Raw genomic sequence first — 22,771 nt, 5'->3', positions numbered from 1 at the left:
TCTCGTCTTTCCCTCTCTTGAAGTGCCTGATCACAGTCTCTGTGGGAGGCTTTGCTTTCCAGCCTGTTAAGATGGCTGTCCTGCAGCTTCAACCCTTTATCAGAAATAAAATCTCCTTTCTAAATTTATAAATTGCGTGATTCTTCCATTGAAAGCACAAGCTGATGGAAACAGTTACATGATAATTCCACAAATGCCTGGAGAACAAGTGTGGATAGGGTAGGGTAAGAACTGGGGGCCATACACCTCACCCTTTTATGGAATTTCCCTCCAGAAACTTCTGGGTTCTCAAGATAAGAATTCAAACAGATTCCCTCATGGCTCTGTCATCAGGAGAACTATTTTCTGATAAATATGCCCAGAACTTTCTCCAGACAGACTCTACAGAGAAAAAATACTTTTCAAGATCTTTATTCTATGTGAGAGGAACAGCTTATTTTCCATCCCAGACAGCTTCATCTTATCCTTCCTGTGTCATGAAGAGGGGTATAATTAGTAAAACAACTGGGGTCAGATTCAAGACAATAATCTGTGGATGCTGCAGCCAGGAGGTGGAGTAGAGGATGGAGGAAAATCAGCTGTAGCACTGGAGACTCCCTGTAAAGGGCACAGCCTAGAGAAAGCACAGCAAGAAATCATTGGAATTCAATTTCAAGAACATTTACTGCTCCCCTGCCCACCACATCACCTCCTCACCACTAGGATTAATATGGATTAAAGAGAAAAGTGTTGCAAGGCACAGACTCTGTCTAAGGACTAGAACTTAGGGAAACCAAAGGCACTGCGAGAGAACAAGTCAAATACAGTGAAGTAATTTAAAGCCTCTGAGACCAACAGCTTCAGGGCCAAGATCATGGCCCCTCCCTCAACAGCCTTAGATTCTCCTCTCATGGGGCATCTGCAGGCTTCCCAGGTGAGAACTGGCAAAGACAATGTGAAGGCACTTTCCAAATCTCCAATAGTACTGAAGTTGCTTTAGTTCTGCTTGGAAAAAACAAAACAACAAAACAACAACAACAAAAACAAGCAGGACTAGGGTCAGAGTCGGAAGCACTTTTCATTGGCAAGACACTAGGAAGGAGGGCAAATTTGAGGTTCGTTACTCTGCAAATATGCCCCTGTGATGGGAGCAGGGGCTTTGAGACACAGAGTCTGTGAATAAAGTTCTAATCTGATATAATCTTCAACCACAGAATGCTAAAATAAAAAAAAGAGGCTTCCCCCTGGGTTCATGCCATTCTCCTGCCTCAGCCTCCTGAGTAGCTGGGATTACAGGTGCCCGCCAACATGCCTGGATAATTTTTGTGTTTTTAATGGAGACGGGGCTTCACCATCTTGGCCGGGCTGGTCTCGAACTCCTGACCTCAAGTAATCTGCCCATCTTGGCCTCCCAAAGTGCTGGGATTACAAGGCGTGAGCCACCACGCTCAGCTAGCATTATAATTTTTAATAAACTTTATTGAGGTTGTATCTAAACTTTAAAATGCATCTATTTTAAGTGTATACTTAGTTGAGTTTTGACAAATATATACATCCCATGGAAGTGGTGCTGTGTTGAAAATACACAACATTTCCATTGCCTGAGAAGGTCCTTCCCACCCCTCTGTGGTCATTCTCCCCACACTGGCCGCAGACAATACTGATCCTGTCACCACAGATTACCTTGCCTGTTCCAGAATTTAACATGACTGGAGTCATCAGTATGTATTATGTTGTGTCTGCCTTAGTTTGCTTGGAATAAGGTTTTTTAGTCTCATTCATCTTGCTATGTGTCAGTAGTTTCTTTTGACTACTGAGTACTATTCTGTTGTATGGAAACACCATTTTTTTATTTTTACTTACTGATGGACATTTGAGCTGTTTTCAGTTATTGGCTGTTATGCATAAAGATGCTATGAACATCTGTGGTACAAGTATTTATAGAGACGTATGTTTCCACTTCTCAAGGTTAATTACTGATGAATAGAATTTCAGGTCTTATGTTTAGTATGTATTTACTTAATTACGTGAGAAACATCCAAATGACTACCAATTTATATTTCCACCAGGAATGTGTGATAGTTTCCATTAAATATATGACATACTTGCTCTCTCATACAGAAATGTATGCTTGCCAATATTTGGTATTTTTCTGGGTGGTTAATTTGGGTAATTTTGGCTATGTTAATGGGTATGTAGTAGTATCTCATTATGATTTTAATTTGCATTTCCAGAGAACTAATGATACTGAGAATCTTTTCATGTGCTTATTGGCCTTTTTTATCTTCTTTTGTGAAATATCTGTTCAAAAAGACTATTTTATCTAGTTTTTTACAATAAAAATTGTGTGTATAATTATAGATTCATATCACATGCAGTTGTAAGAAATATCCCTTTGAATAAACTTTTTACCCCTATCTCTCTCTACCTCCTTGTAAGGCCAATAACTCTTGGATTTGCCACTTGAAGGGTATTTTCTAGATCTTCTAGGCCTGCTTCATTCAATTTCATTTTTTTTTTCTTTTGTCTCCTCTGACTGTGTATTTTCAATTAGTCTGTCTTCAAGCGCCCTAAATCTTTTCTTTTCTTTTTTTTTTTTTGAGACAGAGTCTTGCTCTGTCACCCAGGCTGGAGTGCAGTGGCACAATCTCGGCTCACTGCAAGCTCCGCCTCCTGGGTTCACGCCATTCTCCTGCCTCAGCCTCCTGAATAGCTGGGACTACAGGCGCCCGCCACCACGCCCGGCTAATTTCTTTTTGTATTTTTAGTAGAGATGGGGTTTCACCGTGTTAGCCAGGATGGTCTTGATCTCCTGACCTCATGATCCGCCCACCTCAGCCTCCCAAAGTGCTGGGATCACAGGCTTGAGCCACCATGCTCGGCCTAAATTTTTTTTTTTTTCTAAAGACAAAGTCTTGCTCTGTCACCCAGGCTAGAGTACAGTGGCCCAATCTCGGCTGACTGCAACCTCCACCTTCCAGGTTCAAGTGATTCTCGTGCTTCAGCCTCCCTAGTACCTGTGATTACAGGCACCCATCACCACACCTGACTAATTTTTGTATTTGTAGTAGAGATGGGGTTTCACCATGTTGGCCAGGGAGGTCTTGAACTCCTGACCTCAGGTGATCCACCTGCCTCAGACTCCCAAAATGCTGGGATGACATACATGAGTCACCGGGCCTGGCCCCAAGCTCATTAATTCTTTCTTCTTCATGATCAATTCTTCTATTAAGAGATTCAGATGCATTCTTCAGTACGTCAATTGCATTTTTCAACTCCAGAATTTCTGCTTGATTTTTAAAAATTATTTCAATCTCTTTGTTAAATGTGTTTGATAGGATTCTGAATTGCTTCTCTGTGTTATCTTGAATTTCACTGAGTTTCCTCAAAACAGCTATTTTGAATTCTCTGAAAGATCACATATCTCTGTCTTTCTGGAATTGGCTCCTGGTGACTTACTTATTTGCTGAGGCCATGTTTTCATGGAGAGTTGTGATGCTTGTGGATGTTTGTAGTGTCTGGGCATTGAAGAGTTAGGTAGTGTCATCTTTGAAGTTGGGTTTGTTTGTAGCCATCCTTTCTGGGAAAGTGCTCCAGGTATTCCAAGGGACTTGGGTGTTGTGGCCTAAGCCATACCTGTACTAGGTTACTAGGCACCCCAAGCCCAATAACACTGTGATTCTTGCAGACTCATAGAAGTTCCACCTTGTTGGTCTTGGATAAGAGCCAGAAGAATTCTCTGGATTTATATTTTGCATTTTAAACTTATCACCATTTAATTTCATATAATATGATACCAATTCATGTACATTGTAAAAACCTTGTAACAACATATTTCTATCTCCTCCTACTGCAATTCTTAGGAAAAACCCGAACTGTTTCTCCTCTGTATCCACACCAACACAACAACAATCTACACAGAAGACTTATGAGACCCAGAGAATGCGGGGGCTTTCTTCCCACCAGCAAGCAAGCAGTCACCTCTGCAGCGGGAACCAGCTGGATATCCTCCAGTTCAATTCCAACTCTATCTACCCAGAGATGGCATCAGATCCCACAAAGAGAGGGCCCAGTCTGCAAGGCTGCCACTTCCCTACCCCCAGACACCAGTCATAAGTCCAGGCCTCTGGAATTTATCTAATCAACTGGCTTCAAGCTGTGCTTCCCACAACCCCCTCTATAGGTTTGATTAATTTGCTGGAGTGGCTCACAGAACTCAGGGAAATGCTTATGTTGTTTACTAGTTTGTTACGAAGGACATTTTAAAGGATGTAGATGTATGTACAGCCAGATGAAGAGATACACACGGGATGAGGTCTGGAAGATTTTGAAGGGTCCCAAGTGCAGGAGCCTGTGTCCATGTGGAGTCAGGGAGTGCCACCCTCTCAGCAAGTGAATGAGTTCTTCACCTTTTAGTCACCCTTCATGTGTTCAGCTCTGCAGAAGCTTCCAAACCTTGTCTTCAAGGGCTATGACAGTTATGAACAAGGAACTGTGGATGAAAACATATATGCGTGTGTTTCAATGACATGCCACAGCCATACTTTCATACAGTTTGTTTCTACGTATGTTCTAAACACCATCATGCTTTGTTATTATTTTTGCTTAAACAGTAAATTATTTCATAAAAATTTATGAAAAGCAAGATAAAAGTATTTTATATTTACCTGTATGTTTACCTTTTCTGGCATTAATTCTTTAGTGTTTGGTAACGTGTTTTATTTTGTCTAGTGATTTACATTGATTTTTGAAGGGATAAGATCAGTTGCCTGGGTAAAAATTTCACTTTCTGGATTTGCTTAATAATTTTTAGCTTCTTATTCCTCTATTGAATATTCTAGACCTGGGAGAATATATCAGACATCTACTTGTACACAGAGTCATCATGAAATAGTAATTTATGTGCAAATGCCAGCTTTTCAAAAGTTGATGCCAATTTGTATAAGTTTATGCTAGAATTTGCTAATACATTTGTTTCAGAAAGATTCAGTTTTATGAAGAGAAAAAATGATGGCTTGGTAGGGCCCCATAAGGAATTTTGATTTTATTCCCCATCATTGACATTCCCACTGGTAGAAAAAGTCCTTAGCTTTCACATCTATTTCCGTTTAGCATTCAAAATCAGAACCTTAGAAGCAAAATTAGGCTCCAGTTTTGGTTTAGAGTTTATCTTAGTAAACACAAAATATTGGTGTCAACCTCACCATAAAGGAACACGTTTTAATTGCCATTAACATGAGAGAATAAGACGAAATCAGTTCATTCTTTGAACAAATTTTCCCCAGGTGTGCCTTGCTAGGATCTACCCCAGACAAGGAGGGCACAAAGAAGCCATGATCTCTGCCATTTCTCCTGGGCACTAATAGGCCGGGGAAAAGAAAGATACTTCCAAGCAAAAGACTCCAATATAGTGAGATGAGCTTGATTTTAGAGGTATTACAAGGAATGCTGGCTTCACAAGGAACATAAGGATTAGCTCTGGCTGTGCCTGAGCAAGGAGGTCACCAGAGAAGAAGAGATGACCGGGTTGAGTTTTGAAGTTTTGAAGATGACTGGGCTGAAGTTTTGAAGAGATGACTGGGTAGGAGTTCAGTATGAAGGGAAGGTTATTCCAGGTAAAAGGACCCGCATTTGTAAAAGCAAAGAGCAGCTGCTTTCAACTGGGGATGATCTTTCAGGGGCACATTTGGTAATGACCGAAGGTGTTTTGGTTATCAAAACTGGGGGTGGCTATGCTATAGGCACATGGCGAGTAGAGGCCAGGTATGCTGCTAACATCCTACAGCACCCAGGCCAGTCCCCTACAACACAGCTCTCCAGCCCTGAGTGTAAATAATGCAGAGATTGAGAGACCCTGATGGGAGGCATGAAGCACTGTGGCTTGTTCTGAAATCTGTGTTTTGTGTGGTTGGAGTGAAGTGTGTGGAGGACTGGTGAGGAAGGAGAATCCAAGGAAAACTGGAGGACCTGAGACCCAACAAATGGACTGGGTGCTGAAGCTGCTGCTCCACAGCTCATATCTCACCCTGAAGGAGACAGGAGCCACCACAGTGCTTTTGGAGAACCCAAATCAGCAGCACTCACTTAAGGAAAGGTTACCCTGGCAGTAATGCCCAGATGGATGGCACAGCAGGGAGGCAGCTGCAGTAATTCAGGGCAGAAATATGGAGGGCTTTAAAGAACAGTGAGACTTAGTGACCCTCTGACTGCAAGGAAGATGAAGTCACAGATGGCCGCTGGGTTCCTAGCATGATGGATGGGTGACTGTCCTCACTCACTGAGGCCAGAAACACAGCACAGAGGAGCAGGCTTCTGGAGAAAGGTGCTGAGCTTGAAAGGTGAAAGACCTCTTGAGAATGAATAATATATCTAAGATAGCCCATGTGTGGATGACAGGGCCAGGAGGAAAGTTCAGGGCTCTGTTGTTCTCTCTGTCATAGTAAATGACCAGAAACTTCATAACAAAAGATTCACTGGGAAAACCCAGAGGAAGTTAAAGCCAAGCATTCAAATGCAGCTTGCTTTTGGCTTCCTCACCCCCTTTTTGGAGACTTGCCCGGGTGCTCCCAAAGTCTCAACAGCACTAGTGGGAATGCAGCCAAACAATAAGACTATTTTTTCTATACCATGGTGTTTTATTCTTTGGCTACTGTAATCTGTATTACCAATTCTCTGAATTTTTTCCATGCAAAGGAGAAATAAGTTGTTAATAAGTCAATGGACAATAAAGTTGACATTAATCCTCTGCAAAACTACAAGTGTGAGTCCACATACTCATGAGGGTTGTGCGTGGACAGGCTGTGCTGCCTCTGTGGGGCCCTCCTGCTTTGGTTCAAGGGCCAAGGAACATTGCACCCCAGGGATGCCTTCACCTGGCCCAGGGCCCAGGGTTTCAGGCATGTGGATGTGGAGGTAGGAGCAGTAAGACCGTTCAGGTCTCACTCAACTCCACTTCTCCTTCCTCCCCACTCTGTGACACCTTCCTGTCCTCCTCACTCCTCCCAGAACAACAGAAAATGAGAAAGTTTCAGGTGATCTGTTTAGGAACCACCTTGCTTTACAATGGCTTTTGTAGGGGGTTTCAAGGTCTGTATGTCCAAATGTAGACACAGAAATTGATGGGAATTAACCAGAGAAAACATAGAACGGATCAATTGCAAGGCAAAGTTGGCATGTAGACATACACAGGTCCTCTTGGTACAAATCTATTTCTGAGCATAGTAATAGCCAAAGCCGTGAGGGATACTATGTGTTTAAAGATGTGCATTGATTAGCTCAGGGTTGTCACTGCAAGGTGGTCACTACATGACTTACACAAAGACATTTTTCAGATTTCACTTTTCTTTTTCTCTCACAAGGAATCAGTTAGGTTTATGCTTCTTATCAATGCATAAGAAGGAGGGGAGGTGGAGGTTGCCGTGAGCCGAGATCGCGCCACTGAACTCCAGCCTGGGCAACAGAGCGAGACTCCACCTCAAAACAAACCAAAAACAAAACAAAACAAAACCCAACAAAATAAGAAATCAAAATGGAATTCTAAGGAAGTGGGCACTTTTATATATGTTCATGTTAAAGTTCTAGAGCTGTTGATAAATATAAAAACAATAATTGTAAGTTATTCCAGTAGGAGTTATGCATTATTTTCTTTATTAATGCTTAATATTTTCCAATTCACATTTCATGTATATGTATTATATATAAAATTTGTATAAAATAGAGAATGACATGCTATCTAAAATGTAAAAAACACATATATATGTATATATACACAGATATCTAGATTTTGCTGTTATAATTATAGAAGAAAACAATGACCTCTGTGCCATTAAAAAAGCATTTGATTTTTTGACATTTGTTTCTCTTTTCCTTAGGGACTCAGAGTTGCAGTGAAGTGGTTTTTGAAGGTTCTGTCTTGTAACTGTTCTGCTGTTATAGAAACTCCAAAGACTTTGTAACAATAGACTTTATTAGAATTAACTTACCTGTTTTTTTTTTTTACTTTATTTTTGCAGCAGACCAGAGTTTTATTATTATTCAAACCAGACTTCCTGAGCATTTTTTTGTTTGTTTTGAGATGGAGTCTCACACTGTTGCCTGGGCTGGTGTGCAATGGTATGATCTCAACTCACTACAACTTCTGCCTCCTGGGTTCAAGCGATTCTCCTGCCTCAGCCTCCCGAGTAGCTGAGATTACAGGTGCCTGCCACCACGCCTGGCTATTTTTTTGTATTTTTAGTAGAGACGTTGTTTCACTATGTTGGCCAGGCTGCTTTCCAAATCCTGACCTTGTGATTCGCCCGTCTTGGCCTCCCAAAGTGCTGGAATTACAGGCATGAGACACCATGCCCAGCTTAAGTTTTTAAAGATAATTTGACTGGTAGGGGCTAGGGAAGTGGGGAGTGCTGATTTATCAAGTTGGAGATGGAATCATAGGGGGTCGAAGTGAGGTTTCCTTGCTGTCTTCTGTTCCTGGGTAGGGTCTCAGAACTGATTGAGTTGCCTATGAGTTGGGTGCATTCCTCTCTTCTTAAGATCCCAAGATAACTTAAGATTCCTGGGCCTGTTGGAAAGTGACATTCTTTACTTACCATAGGTTAGGAACCCTGTACAGGGACTGTGTAGACAAGGTATGAGGCCAGTTTACCCTAGGGGTTTTCATTGGCTCTGTAAGTCAAGTTTGATTCCTTAAACAAAAGCATGCCATTCCAGTCAAAGCCGTGGTAAAATAAACAGTTTCTCCAATTGTGTTCTGTTGCAAAAGAAAACATTCTTATTGCACTTATGCAAATAATTTTTTTGCCATAAATTAAGAATACTTGTAAATAGCTTCCAGATTCTGGAGAAATCAGGTAGAGAGAAACAAACATGCTCCAAATTTTGTTCACAGGTGTATATTTTACTCAGTTGTTAAAAGCTGTAAGTAGCTCAAAAGAAAAGTTTTCTTGGCTCTCTGAAAAATGAAAAGGATCAGCCATGTTTTAAGCAAAAAAAAACAAAAAAAAACAAAAAAAAAACACACAAAAAAAAACAAAGAAAAAGATTAGTTCAGTTTTCCATTAGTTCATTCCGTTCAGTAAACTCTTATTCTGCTTAATATTCATGAACACTTCAGCTCTCCATGAGAGTCCTGAACGTTCTCTCCTTTATTCTAATGTTGCAATCTCCAAAGCTATCAGAAACTTGCATTCAAGAGCACCCATCCAAGTTTTATAGCTGATTACAAAACTATCTTCTAAAGAGGATCAAAACAAGGTAACAATTGTCTGTGGAGGAGAAGACATTTTAGGGCAGCCAAAGTCAAACACAACTAACAAGAAAACTTGTAACCTCTGTGGCACGCAATAATTTAACATAGAAAATTATAATTATTACTGATAACATACGCTAAGGCATATCAAAATTATAGGAATCTTATTCAATTTTGAAACACATTATAATAACATATTTATATGAATATCACCCACAGAAAGTTAAACATCATTTTACATTTGGCCATGTTTCTGCATGATTTTAATACATTAAATAAGCAGACTATGTCTTTTTGGACTGTAGGGGACCTATTTTTTTTAACTTCGAATTTGATCTTGACAGGTTTGTCAAATATCAAAGGTTTAAAACACTGGATATCACAAAATAGAATGCTAGGTCACCATAAGACATTTATTTAGCCAAAATGATAACTCACAAAGTTTTAAAAAGGAAAAAACCTTTAGTTTGATAAAAAAGAGACTTAGCTTCTCAAACTACAAGACCCATTGAAGATAGCATGAGACCAGTTGAATTGGTCTCTTCTCTCTCCCCTCCCTTAAAAGTCAAACAGCATTTTTTCATTGACTCTCAATATTACATAAGAATCTTTTTCAAAAGAGAAAACCAAATTTCATGTTTGCATTATTGCATCTTTAATGCTAAAGCTAGTTTTTATTAAAACTTTATAAATCTATCTGGTTTTAATTAGTTTCACCATAAGTTAATGTTTTTATAAACTTTTGTAACCCTTTACAATTTAGTTGTTGTTACAGAGCAGAACCATGTTTTAAGAAAACTCTGTATGCCTTTATTCCAATGTTCAACTTATGGAAACATTGACTAATACCCCTTTAACTTTAGCCAATATGTTTACACATAGAATCTCTTTTACAATTAATTTTTTATAAACCTTTCAAAACTTGCTTAAACCTTTAGATTTTTCCTATCTCACTTAAAACAATACTTTAACCCTCTAAACTTGGGCAAGAAATCCATATTCCCAGGCCTTCTTATAACCTTTTATCAAAAGTACATTCTACTTTTCTTGCATGCCTTGTATATGGAACTGTTTCTTCAGTAGCCTCAAATACATGTTACACTGTTAACTCTGTGCAACTTCTATTTTTGATGAAAAATCTGGTTAGTAGGACATCTTAATTATGTACCAGGTGTGGAGCTTAGGACAGACAAGGGACAGAAGTGCAGATCAATTCTAACTTTTTCCAGCATAGCTATGGGATGTGGCTAACTCCACATGTCCCCAGCACTTACCTAGCAGTAAAGCAGGTAAGTGTGTAGTTACGAGTTATAGTGGCACTTATGAAGCATTTAGGCGGCCTAATAACCTTTAAATTGTACAATGTTTCTTGCATAAATTCCCTTTCATGAATCCTTTCATGACTTAGACCATCTATTACATGCTTGGACAATGGCCATTTCAAGAACCAGTCATTTCACTTTAGGACAAAAATTTACCATACAAGATCCTTTCTTATACAAAATCTCTTTTCTTTATAACCTTCTTTGCATAGCTAGGGGGCTAATTTCACATGTCACCAGGCCTTATCTAGAATGTAATGACTCCAAACTAGGTAAATTGAACAATTTTCAAAAGTTAAAGAGGCAGTTTATGATCTTAAAGCATTTGGCAAACCTAATATCAGACCCAGTTTAGACCAAATGTCTGAATTTTGAAGACATGTTTATTTTACCAATGATTTTTTTTTTTTTTGAGATGAAGTCTTGCTCTGTCACCTAGGCTTGAGTGTAGTGGTGCAATCTTGGCTCACTGCCAGCTCTGCCTCCTGGGTTCACGTCATTCTCCTACCTCAGCCTCCCCAGTAGCTGGGACTACAGGTGCCTGCCACCACATCCGGCTGATTTTTTTTGTGTGTTTTTAGTAGAGACAGGGTTTCACCGTGTTAGCCAGGATGGTCTCGATCTCCTGACCTCATGATCTGCCCACCTCAGCCTCCCAAAGTGCTGGGATTACAGGCATGAGCCACTTCACCCAGCCTATTTTATCAATAATTTTTTAATCTGTCTTTATTACCAAAGATTACTAAAGTTAGGTGAACTAAAGGGCATTAGTTTTAATTTTACTGAGAAAATATTTAAGTGCTTACTTTTCTTTAAACCAATTAATTAGAGCTCTTTTAAGTAAATATCACACACACAGCATATATAAATACTTAGACAGACAGGAGCTCCAGGAGTTGTAAGAGTTTTCATTTGCCAGTTCTTAAGTGTCCTAATGGGATTCCTAGATTCGGGCTGGAGACCTTTGAGAAACAGGGCTGGAAAATCATGCAGTTTCTAGGGCCTAATAAGCAGGCACAACTGGAAGGCAAAAACAAATTAAAGGTGCCATTTTATATAGGATCCTGGATACCCCCCAAAAGAGGGAAATACTACAGAAGAAGCTAGTACAGTGCTTCCACCCTGCATTTTATTGCAAGACAGTCCAAAGCCATTCAGCCCATTTTGTAATCAGCCCATCCCCCATGGGATTCTCATCTCTCAGTAGGGGGTAGGGATGTTTTCTTACCTTCTAGGTGGTCAAGAGAATGCTTCTCTGATCCAAGCATGCAAGGAGCCAAGTATTCCTCCTAATTGCCATTAGCAGTCCCTTATAGTGTATTTCCTATCTGGTTATTACAAACCATGGCTAAAAGCTTTCCCATAATGTGAAGCAATTTCTGATATACCCAAAAGTAAAAAAAGAAAAAAAAAGTCAGGTAACATAATGTAAAATTGAAAACTGAACCAAGACTTAGATTTCAAGGGAGATCTATCAACTTTCAGTTCCTGGGGTTTCATGAGGAAAATGGAGGTTTTTCCCAGAATGGGGTCTGTGACACCTCCTCTGTTTTTCCCTATGAGTCCCAGGCTGTTAGAATTTACCTAGGTTCTCTCATGTGTGCTTCAAGTGTGGCAAGAAGAAAAAATGGAGAAAAACAATTCAGAAGAAAAAAACTTATTCCAGAAAGACATGAATCAAGAAGAGAAAAAGATAAAGGCCTTTTAAATAGATATAGTTTGGATACTTTATTTATTTATTCAATTTTGAGATGTGGTCTGACTATGTTTCCCAGGCTTGTCTCAAACTCCTGCTCAAGCAATCCTCTTGCTTTGGCCTCCTGAAGTACTGGGATTATAGGCATGAAAATAGATATCCAGGGTTACCGCACCCAACCCTGGATAGCTATTTTTAATTAAGCCACTTTTAACCATAGAACTCTGTTGTTAAAAAAAAACTTTTAAAATCACTTATTACCAGGCTCTAGTGAGGACAGCCAACATTTCTGGCTTTTGAATTCTATACCAGGTAACCTCTCACGTGAAATTAATAAGTTTTAACTAAGGTTATAACTTAACCATGAACTCATGAACTGTTTCAAAGAGATGGTAAGCAGTTTTTTTTTTTTTAAACAAGATTTAGAATTTCCCCAGGGTAGTTCAGAGAAAGGACAATTCAAGACAGGAAATCAGAAACTATCCATAGAAGGCGGGGGGAGTCCCTCAAAAAATGGCAAAGTTACACAGATAACAAACCAGAAAGAAATCATTCCCAAAGCCAAGAATTGAACCTGGGGCAGCCACTGTCAAAAGACAAAAGCCTTGGTTACTGCGCTACAGCATTCAGCAGGTTCTGTTGCTCTTCCCAGAAGGAGCCTAGAGGTGCCAATTTCGACCTCACAAAGGCTTTTAACTGCTCAAGATAATTTTCAGGGCTATGACATGAATTCCCAAATTCCTGTCCGCTGGATGGCAGACACCAAGAGAAAGTATCCCCACACGGTCACAAGGTTAAGCTCTCAAGGACATGAAACAAAAAGAGGGAAACTTCATATGGCATTGGTCTCAGGGACCCCCAGCAAAGTTTGTAGATGACCAACTGCTGGGCTGGCTTGAAAGGCAGGCTTATAGGGGTCCTAAGCCCACCTTCTCTCCTGTGATACTGCTCTCTCTATTAAAGAACAAAACAGACAAATTCTTAGCACAAAGTGCTCCAGATTTGCTACAGCCTAAGACTAGTCTCACAAATCCTTTTTTTCTATTAATCAAACCTTTGCAGAGGAGACAAACAGTGATGCTTACCATTCACACACACACACACACACACACACACAGACACCCACACACACAAACACACAGAGAGAGAGGGAGGGAGAGAGACAGAGAGAGAGAGTGAGCGAGAGAGAAAAAGATGAGAATGGTTGGTAAGAATTTCTTACCCTTTTTTTTTTTGCCAGCATACCAGGTTTCTGGGTTCCCTTTCTCTGCAGCTTTCAGAAGAACCTCTGTTCTTCTTTGATGACCCCGCTCAGTGTATCATAGCTATGGGAGCCAAGTTCCATTACAAAATAAAATTAGCCTTTTCTGTTTGATGGAACCATAGGCAAAAGCTTCTCAATTTTGCAAGATGCTGCCCAAGAGGCTGCATGGGGAATCAAGTTAATATTTTCCATCCCAGCCAAAGCAAAATACATGTAGCAAAACAGCCACAAGTCACTTTGTTCAGCACCAATATTGACCTGGCGAGGCTCAAACTTTCTCCTGTTGGCTCCTGTTATCTTTGATCCACTCCAGGTGGGGAGAGATGATCTCCAAATGGTAATTCAATGTGTAATCTGTAGGCAAGATGACAAACCTGACAAAAACAAGCAATGGGGAAAGGATTTCCTATTTAATAAATGGTGTTGTGAAAACTGGCTAGCTATACACAGAAAATTGAAACTGGATATTTTCCTTACACCCTGTACAAAAACTAACTCAAGATAAAGTAAAGTCTTAAATATAAAATCCAAAACTATAAAAACCCTAGAAAAAAATTTAGACAATACCATTCAGGTCATAGGCATGGGCATATATTTTATGTTGAAATTGCCAAAAGCAACTGTAACAAAAACAAAAATTGACAAATGGGATCTAATTAAACTAAACAGTTTCTGCACAACAGAAGAAACTATCATCACAGTGAACAGACAACCTACAGAATGGGAGAAAATTTTTGCAATCTATCCATCTGACAAAGGTCCAATCTCAAGAATCTACAGGGAATTTAAGGAAGTTTACATGAAGGAACCAAAGAACCCCACTAAAATATGGGCAAAGGACGTGAACAAACACTTCTCAAAAGAAGACATAGATGCGGCTAACAAACATATGGAAAAAAGCTCAACATCACTGATCATTAGAGAAATGGAAATCAAAACCACAATGAGATACCATCACATGCCAGTCAGAATGGCGATTATTAAAAAGTCAAGAAACAACTGATGCAGGTGAGGTTGGGGAGAAATAGAAACAATTTTACACTGTTGGCAGGAATGTAAATTAGTTCAACCATTGTGGCAGGCACTGTGGCGATTCCTCAAAGATTTAGAATGGGGAATACCATTTGACCCAGCAATCCCATTACTGGGTATATACTCAAAGGAATATACATTATTCTGTTCTAAAGATGAATGCACTTATATATTCATTGCAGCACTATTCACAGTAGCAAAGACATGGAATCAACCCAAATGCCCATCAATGAAAGACTGGATAAAGAAAATGTGGTGGTGCATATACACCATGGAATATCATGCAGCCATAAGAAAGAATGAGCTTACGTCCTTTGAAGGGACATGGATGAAGCTGGAAGCCATTATCCTCAGCAAACTGACACAGGAACAGAAAACCAAACACCACACATTCTCACTTATAAGTGGGAGCTGACCAAAGGGAACACATGCACACAGGTAGGGGAACAACACACTCTGGGGCCTGTCAGAAGCAGGAGAGAGCATCAGGAAAAATAGCTAATGCATACCAGGCTTAATACCTACGTGATGGCTTGATAGGTACAGCAAACCATCATGGCACACATTTACCATGTAACAAACCTGCACATCCTGTACATGTACCCCAGAAGTTAAAATAAAATAATAAAAAAATACACAAAAGATCTGAACAGACATTTCTCAAAAGAACACATATGAATGGCAAACAGGTATATGAAAAGGTGCTCAACATCACTGATATCAGAGAAAAGCAATCAAAACTACAAGGAGATATCATCTCACCCCAGTTAAAATGGCTTTCATCCAAATGACAGACAATGGCAAATGCTGGCGAGGATGTGAAGGGAACCCTCATACACTGTTGGTGGAAATGTGAGTCAGTACAACTTCTATGGAGAACAGTTAGGAGGTTCCTCAAAAACTAAAACTAGAGCTACCGTATGATCCAGCAACCCCACTGCTGGGTACCCACCCAGAAGAAAGGAAATCAGTATATTGAAGGGATACCTGCACTCCCATGTTCCTTCTAGCGCTGTTCACAATAGCCAAGATTTGGAAGCAACCTGGTTAGTGTCCATCAACAGATGAAAGGATAAAGAAAATGTGGTACATATACGCAGTGGAGTGCTCTTCAGCCATAAAAAAAAACAATGAGAGCCTAACATCTGCAATAGCATGAATGGAACTGGAGGTCATTAAGTGAAATCAGGCAAAGAAAACAAACATCACGTGTTCTCTCTTGTTTGTGAGCGCTAAAAATTAAACAGTTAAACTCATGGAGATACAGAGTAGAAGGATGGTTACCAGAGGCTGGGAAGGCACAGGGGGAGAGAGGTGGGGATGGTTAATGGATAAAAAAGGTAATTAGAAAGAATGAATAAAAATGGGTATTTGTAGTATTTGACAGCAATAGAATGCCTAGAGTCAATAATAATTTAATTGTACATTAAAAAAATAAAGAGTATAATTGGATGGTTTGTAACACAAAGGAAAAAGGCTTGAGCGGATGGACACCCCATTTACCATGCTGTGATTATTACGCACTGCATGCCTGTATGAAAGTATCTCATGTGCCCCATTAACATATACACCTACTGTGTGCCCACAAAAATAAATATTAAACTTTTAAAAAATTATGAAAATTGCAATCAAGATTCACAATGATCAATAAGTATAAAAAATGTAAGTTCTATGTCTGAGTTGATGCAGGGCAAGAACATATTAAGGGGGAAAGTTAGAACTGCAAACAAATGAGATCCTAAGAGCAAGAAACTGGAGAAACAACAGAAACTCCAGGGAGAAGTCTAGATCTTAAAGATGCGGGAAATTGAGGGACTGGCACAGAGATTGCCACAAAACCAGGTAACATCTCTGTTCCAGGGAACAGAATAGTAAATGGACCCAGGGCTGTCTCTGACAGGGTGAGCAACTGGAGTGGGAAGAAAAGATCTGGGGGACCCAGGAGGGTGGAGGGACCTGGGACTGGGACCTGAGGGCGGGGCTGTGCTTCAGCCTCCTCCTCCCACTGCCCCTCCCCTGCCCCCAGGAGCCCTTGGTGAGAAGGAGGCCCCAGCTTTGTGATGCAGGCCTGGGACGCAGTCCCTAGTCCCAAAAGCGATGCCCAGGGCTCAGATGCTTGACGGCGACATTGCACTTCAGATGGAAAAAATGCTCTTTCCTCTGAAGAGCCCTAGTCCCACATGGCTGGGCCCCAGCTCCACTCCCTGGATTGTGGATTTCATCCTCACTTGAGTGTGGAGCCAGGGGTTCCCCTTCCTACTGGTCCCCTACCTCCCCAGTGACCCACCCTCACCCCCGCACGGGAGGAAGAGGAGCAGCAGGAAGGTAAGGAGCCCTCAGCCCAGCCCCACAGAGAAAGATTCTCTCTTCTTCTCCTCCCCTTATTTCCACTTTTCCTAAGCAACGAGAAACTCTCCTGCAATGGAAAATCTCATCATCCCTCTAGGGAAGGGCAGGGCAGGCAGGGGTGGGAGTGGGCAGAGGATTCCATCCCCAGCTCCCAGGCCATCTGTGACATGCGCAGGAGGCATCAGGGCAAAAACCAACACCGGACTCAGTGGCGAGGACCAGATCAGGAGAGGGGTGAGGTCTCTGTGGGAGGACAGGCCCCGGCCCTGGCTCTTCAGCCCCTTTCCAAGGCAGGTGGCTGGCAGCCCAGCCTCCTCTGCGTGGGGTGATCTGGGAGCTGTAATGAACCCCTGAGAGCCTCCTGCTAGAGCCTGGATTCACGTCTGGCCTCCTCCAAAGCAGAATCCTACTGGCAGCTCAGAGGCACCTCTAGGCCTGAGCCTGGGTGTGCCTTCAGCAGAGGAGCAGGGACTGGGGACCTCCAGGGTGGAGTCACACAGAAAACCCCTCCTTGCATTTCCCTAAGAAGGAAAACAGAAAACATTTCATTGATGGTAAACATGAGTAAAAGAAACGCACACACAGCTCCCTGAGCTAGAGGCAGAAAGCCGTGTCCTTCATGAGCACCGCGTGTGTGCAGCTGGCCTGGGGACAGGAGACTGAGAACTAGTCCCAGCCCCTCACCCTTGCTTGCCTCTCAGCATCAAAGGAAGAGACAGGGGAGGCCCAGGAGCAGGAAGAAGATCCCAGCTCTGAATTGTGAGGCCCTACTAGTCCCCGAGACTCCCCAGAGGTGACTGCGCATCGTCTGTCCCTGAGGAAGTCATTTGCAGAGGCCTGAGAAGGAAGCTCCTGGGAGGGAAATCAGAACTCGGAGCCTCCTCAGATTCCCTGTGGGAATGAAGCTGTGGGCCCGGGAACTGGTTTTGCCCATAAGGGGGTGGTGTGGGGAAGGGACCAAGGCCTGCCAGGATATGGGGGGACGTCAGGGAGGCTCCAGGTCCATGTGGACAGCTGTTCTCCTCGGCCATGGCTGACTCTTCGTACAGACCACCCCTGTCCGCTCTCCCCACAAGATGGTTGTGACACCCGTGAGGGGTTGCACATGGAAGCACTTTTTGCAAATGACAAAGTTCTGCACAGTGCACACCTTGCTGTCACCATTGGGTCCATGTGGCCTTGGACACAGATGCGTGGGCTTCAGGGTCTAGTTCCCCATGGTGTCCCCTAAAGAGACATCCACTCAGGCCGGGCGCGGTGGCTCTCGCTTGTAATCCCAGCACTTTGGGAGGCCGAGGCGGGCGGATCACGAGGTCAGGAGATCGAGACCACGGTGAAACCCCGTCACTACTAAAAATACAAAAAATTAGCCGGGCGTGGTGGCAGGCGCCTGTAGTCCCAGCTACTCGGAGAGGCTGAGGCAGGAGAATGGCGTGAACCCGGGAGGCAGAGCTTGCAGTGAGCCGAGATTGTGCCACTGCACTCCAGCCTGGGCGACAGAGCAAGACTCCGTCTCAAAAAAAAAGAAAAAAAAAAGAGACATCCACTCAGCCTCCCATGAGGTTCACTGGCACCGCCCTCCCCACCATAACTCTGTCTCCTTACTTCCAGCTTGCAGAATCCTCCTGAGGGAGCTGGAGGAGACTCAGGACCTGACCTGCCTTCTGGAAAGATGAGGAGATTCCCCTTCTCTCCATGTCCTCCTTTCTACCAGGGCCTCTGATGCAGCCTTAGGGCCCGGTGGTGACCTGGGAGGGGGAGGTCCTCGGAAGAGGTGGGAGCGGACTGAAGCCCTGGGGCAGGCATAGACAGAGCTTTGTGAAACCAGCCGTGGGGGAGGTGGAGGAGCCGTGGGCACCAGGTGCCCAGCTCTCCCGACCTCCCAACCCCACCTGCCCCTGGCTGCAGCTTGTACCTTGTGCAGCCACCTGGGAAAGCTCACTGGGGAGGGCGGCTCCCATCTGCCCTTAGGTGGAGACCCCCCGGGTGACGTGTACAAACCAGCGCCTGCTAAGGCCCACCAGCCGCATAGGAAATGCATGCAAGATCCATCTCCTGCCAGCTTGTCCCCAAGGGCTCCCCCAGTTCCTCTGGCCTCCAACCTGTCACCAGGCACAATGATCTTCTCAGAGCTTTTTGGACCAAACTCAACCCTGAGTGCCTCCAGGTCTCCAGAGCCCTTGCTTCCCCTAAAATGCCCTGCAGCCCGGCCACATGTGCTTTTCCTCCTTCACCACAGCCCCATGTTCTCGTGGCCTCCTCTCCACCACCTGACTCCAGCCTGGCTGGACTTCAGTGTGGCTCCACAACACACCCTGTCCCCCAGAGCTCCCCTCTACACAACCAGAGCTCCCCTTCTCCAACCAAGGTGATCTCCGGCCTTGGGTGCTCCAGCGGTCCCATCCAGGACCTCTCCTGCTGGAGGGAGGCTGCCACCACCTGGGGCCTCTCCACCTGCTCACATGGCAAATCCCAGCAACAGCATCTTCCCAACCACCCCCTAGAGGCTTCCTTCTGGGGAGACCCCACACCCAGGCAGATGGAGGCAGGTGGCTGCACATTCATCCATCCCAACGTGCAGAAGCTGCTGGAGACTCTCATCGCCAAGAGAGCAGTGATGAAGCAGGAGAAAGAATGGGGGCGGGCAGACTACCTGCAGATGACATCACTGGGGAAGGAGTGGGACATCACGACTCTAAATCCCTTCTGGAACTTGACAACCCAACCACAGCAGCTGCCCCATCCTCAGCAGGTCTCTGACGCCACGGCCATGTGGGATCACTTAGAGCAGAAATGCAGCCATCTCTTCTGGGATCTCCCCTCTTTCAATAGCGAGTCCCTGGTGGCCAGGGCCTGGGTTTCTAGGAACCCTTCCCCACAGAATGAGCACTCTCTACCATTGGATAAAGCCTCCGCTTCTCTTCCAGGTGAAACTGAGGTGGAGACACCCTCACAGCTTTCCCAGGCCCAGCCCCAGCCCCACCACGTGGCCCAGCCCCAACCTTTCACTCCAACCTGGCCCCAGTCCCAGCCCCCGCCTCTGGCTGCGATCCAGACACAGTGGGGCAAATCTCAACCCCTGTCCCAAGCCTCCCGTGCTCTTTTCCATCCCAGATTAGGGTCTGTGAGGCATCTTGCCCTATATCCCAGGAGAGGGCACAGTCTGTCGTCCCCACTGGAAAGGAGTATCTTGAGTGGCCCTTGCAGAAGTGACCAAAGTGGAAGAGGGTTTTGCCCTCTCTCCTTAAAAAGTCTCAGGCCGTCCTGAGCCAGCCCACTGCCCACCTTCCCCAGGAGAGGCCAGCCTCCCAGAACCCTAAGTCAGCCCCATCCTTCCCGGGATTGCCACCAGCCCTGAGCTCCCAGAGCACCACTGGCAAGGAAAGAGACCATCCACCAGGACATTCCTGTGGCCTTCCAGCAGATTCCAGGCATCTAGAGACCTGCTGCAGCCTGAAGGGGAATTCCGAGGGAGGCCCCAGAGTCAGATAGAAGACACGCAGGAGGTCCTCTTGCCCTCCCAGGATTCTGAATTTGTAGGAAAGGGCATGAAGGATGTGCAGAAGGCAGGGTTCAGGAGCTCTGGAAGGTTCTCTGGGAAGGGGTGCTTAGGGTCCAAACTAGAGCCAGAACCAGGATCAAGGCTCAGGAAGGACTTCAGTGAAGCTTCTGGAGAAAGACAAGGAGGAATCAGAAGGTGATTTCAGGAGGCCCTGGAAGTACCAATCAGTAAGTTCTGCACCCAGGGACCCAGACAAGAAGCACCTGGAAAACAAGCTGCAGGTCCATCTGGACAGGAAGGTGGGGGAGATCAAGGAGGGCTGGATCCCTGTGTCTGTGCATCGCTCCTGGTTCATGGCCAGACATGCTCTTCCCAAGTCTGACACCCACAGGAAACCGGGAAAGCTGGCATCCTGGAGGGGTGGGAAAGCCCACGTGAACACCTCCCAGGAGCTTTCCTTCCTCCATCCCTGCGCCCAGCAGATGCTGGAAGCACATCTTTTCAAGTTCCATGTGAGGCACAGGTGGGGTCCAGACTTTCAGTCCTTGGAGCCCATAAATGTCCAGTCAGGTGAGGCTCAGCCTCCACCCCTCCCACACTCCACCATTCCCCCACTGGGCCTCCTGGGAATCTCTGGCTGAATCTGTAGCCAAGGTTGCCATTTTATTGGGAAAACCTCCCCAGAATGGTCCAGGAGACAACAGAACAACAAGCAAGTCAGTCCCCACCATGAATGGCCCTGTCACTGCCCCATCACCTGAGCAGGAGGAAGTCCAGAGGGCCCCAAAAGGGTCCCAGTCAGCTGACACCCATGAGTGATCAGAGGCCTCTCAGACTGGACAGGAGGATAGGGCATCTTCTCAGCCCCCAGTGTGCAACCTTGCAGGCAGAACCTGGCAGAGCGGGACTGTCCTGGGGTCCGGGAAACCTAGACTTGAGGGGAGTGTGGGTTCAGAAATGGCTGGGAATGAGGCATGGCTTGAGACTGAGAGCATGTCCCCAGGAGACCCCTGTCATAGCACAGCCCTGCAAGAGCTCAGCATAGGGCCCCAGTGGGCAAGGGCCAAAGATGCCCTGGAGGCACTGGAGGCCGAGGAGAAGCCCCCCTGATCGGAAAGTCACCTTTGGAGCCAGTGTGAGGGCAAGACTGGGAAAAGTGTTCAGGTGGATCTGAGGAGCACAGGAGCTCTGGGGACCACTAGTAACCCCTCAGTGTCTACAATCTGTTGCTCAGGATTCAGGGCAGCTGTGCCTGAAAGTGCAGGTGCTCAGTGAGATTGCGCTCATAGTGCAGGTGGACTCAGAGGAGCAGCTGCCAGGCCATGTCTCCAGCATCCTCCTCCAGGAGGGCGCCACAGGCCTGTGCCTTCCAGGCCACCACATGGACATGCTCCCAGCCACATACAGGCCACCCACTTAGGCCCCTCTGTTCACCACCCAGAGTGTGTTCAGTAGGAGGAACACAACAGCTTCCCAGGGGCCATGTGCCCTCCTATGGAAAGGAGGGGACAGACTGGGGCTGCAGGAGCCTGGGAGCCCTAAAATGAAGGCCCCACAAAGACGCTGGGCTCTTCGGACAAGGGCAAGGCCCTCAGGAGGCCCAGTCCAGGGGAGCAGGGACACAGGTCCAAGGGATCCCGGACCTCTGAAGCCAGTGGGAGGAGCCACTGTGCCCACACCAGGGAAATAGGAGACAAGAAAGGAAATACAATCAGCCTCAGCCAGAGAAGGGACAGGCACCACCAGAAAGCAACTTCCAGAGAAAGATCAGTCACCAACCACAGGGTCCACACCCCAGGAAAAGAGGCTCAGAGCAGGAAGACATCCTGCAGAAAGGCGAGCCTGGGGCAGATGCTGTCCAGAGCTGGGGGTCTGGCCCAGCAAGGTTGTTTATGCACAGCATGGCTGATGAAGCCCAGACCATCATCAGAGTTGTGGGGCAAATCCTGGTGGGCAAACTGGGGCTTCAGCAGGGACGTGGTCCCTCAGAGGTCAGTCGCCACAAAGGCAACCTCCATGCCCAGGAGAATGTGCCTTCCTGCTGCCACAGGATTCACTACCACCAGGAACATAGCAGAGAGATGAGAGCCCTGGTCTGCAGCCCCAAAGCCACCCCCAAGGGCCACAACTGTCCTGTCAAAAACAAGGGCATCAGAGACAGAGATAGCAGTTGGGCCCCCACCTCCCAGGGAGCTTGTGTCCCCAGCTGGTCCCCACCATCAAGGGCCATGAGTGGCAAGCACCTCGGGCGGCCCCATCCACAGCTGCAGGAACAGAAGTCTACACAGAGGTGTCTTGCCTCCTGAAGCAGACCAGGCTTCCCACACCTCTCCTGGGGGAGACAGGGGGTTCTACTCAAATAACACTGGACACCTACACA

General features: G+C 45.0%; 1 pseudogene; it reads left to right on the top strand.

Annotated features, from left to right (window-relative positions):
- The first annotated feature begins 16,670 nt into the window (after positions 1 to 16,670).
- Positions 16,671 to 22,697, top strand: LOC100597421 (annotated as a pseudogene).
- Positions 22,698 to 22,771: the final 74 nt, after the last annotated feature.

This window comes from Nomascus leucogenys, chromosome 14, assembly GCF_006542625.1.
Source record: "Nomascus leucogenys isolate Asia chromosome 14, Asia_NLE_v1, whole genome shotgun sequence".
In the NCBI taxonomy this organism is placed as follows: domain Eukaryota; kingdom Metazoa; phylum Chordata; class Mammalia; order Primates; family Hylobatidae; genus Nomascus; species Nomascus leucogenys.
This window is presented reverse-complemented; position numbering and strand designations above follow the sequence as displayed.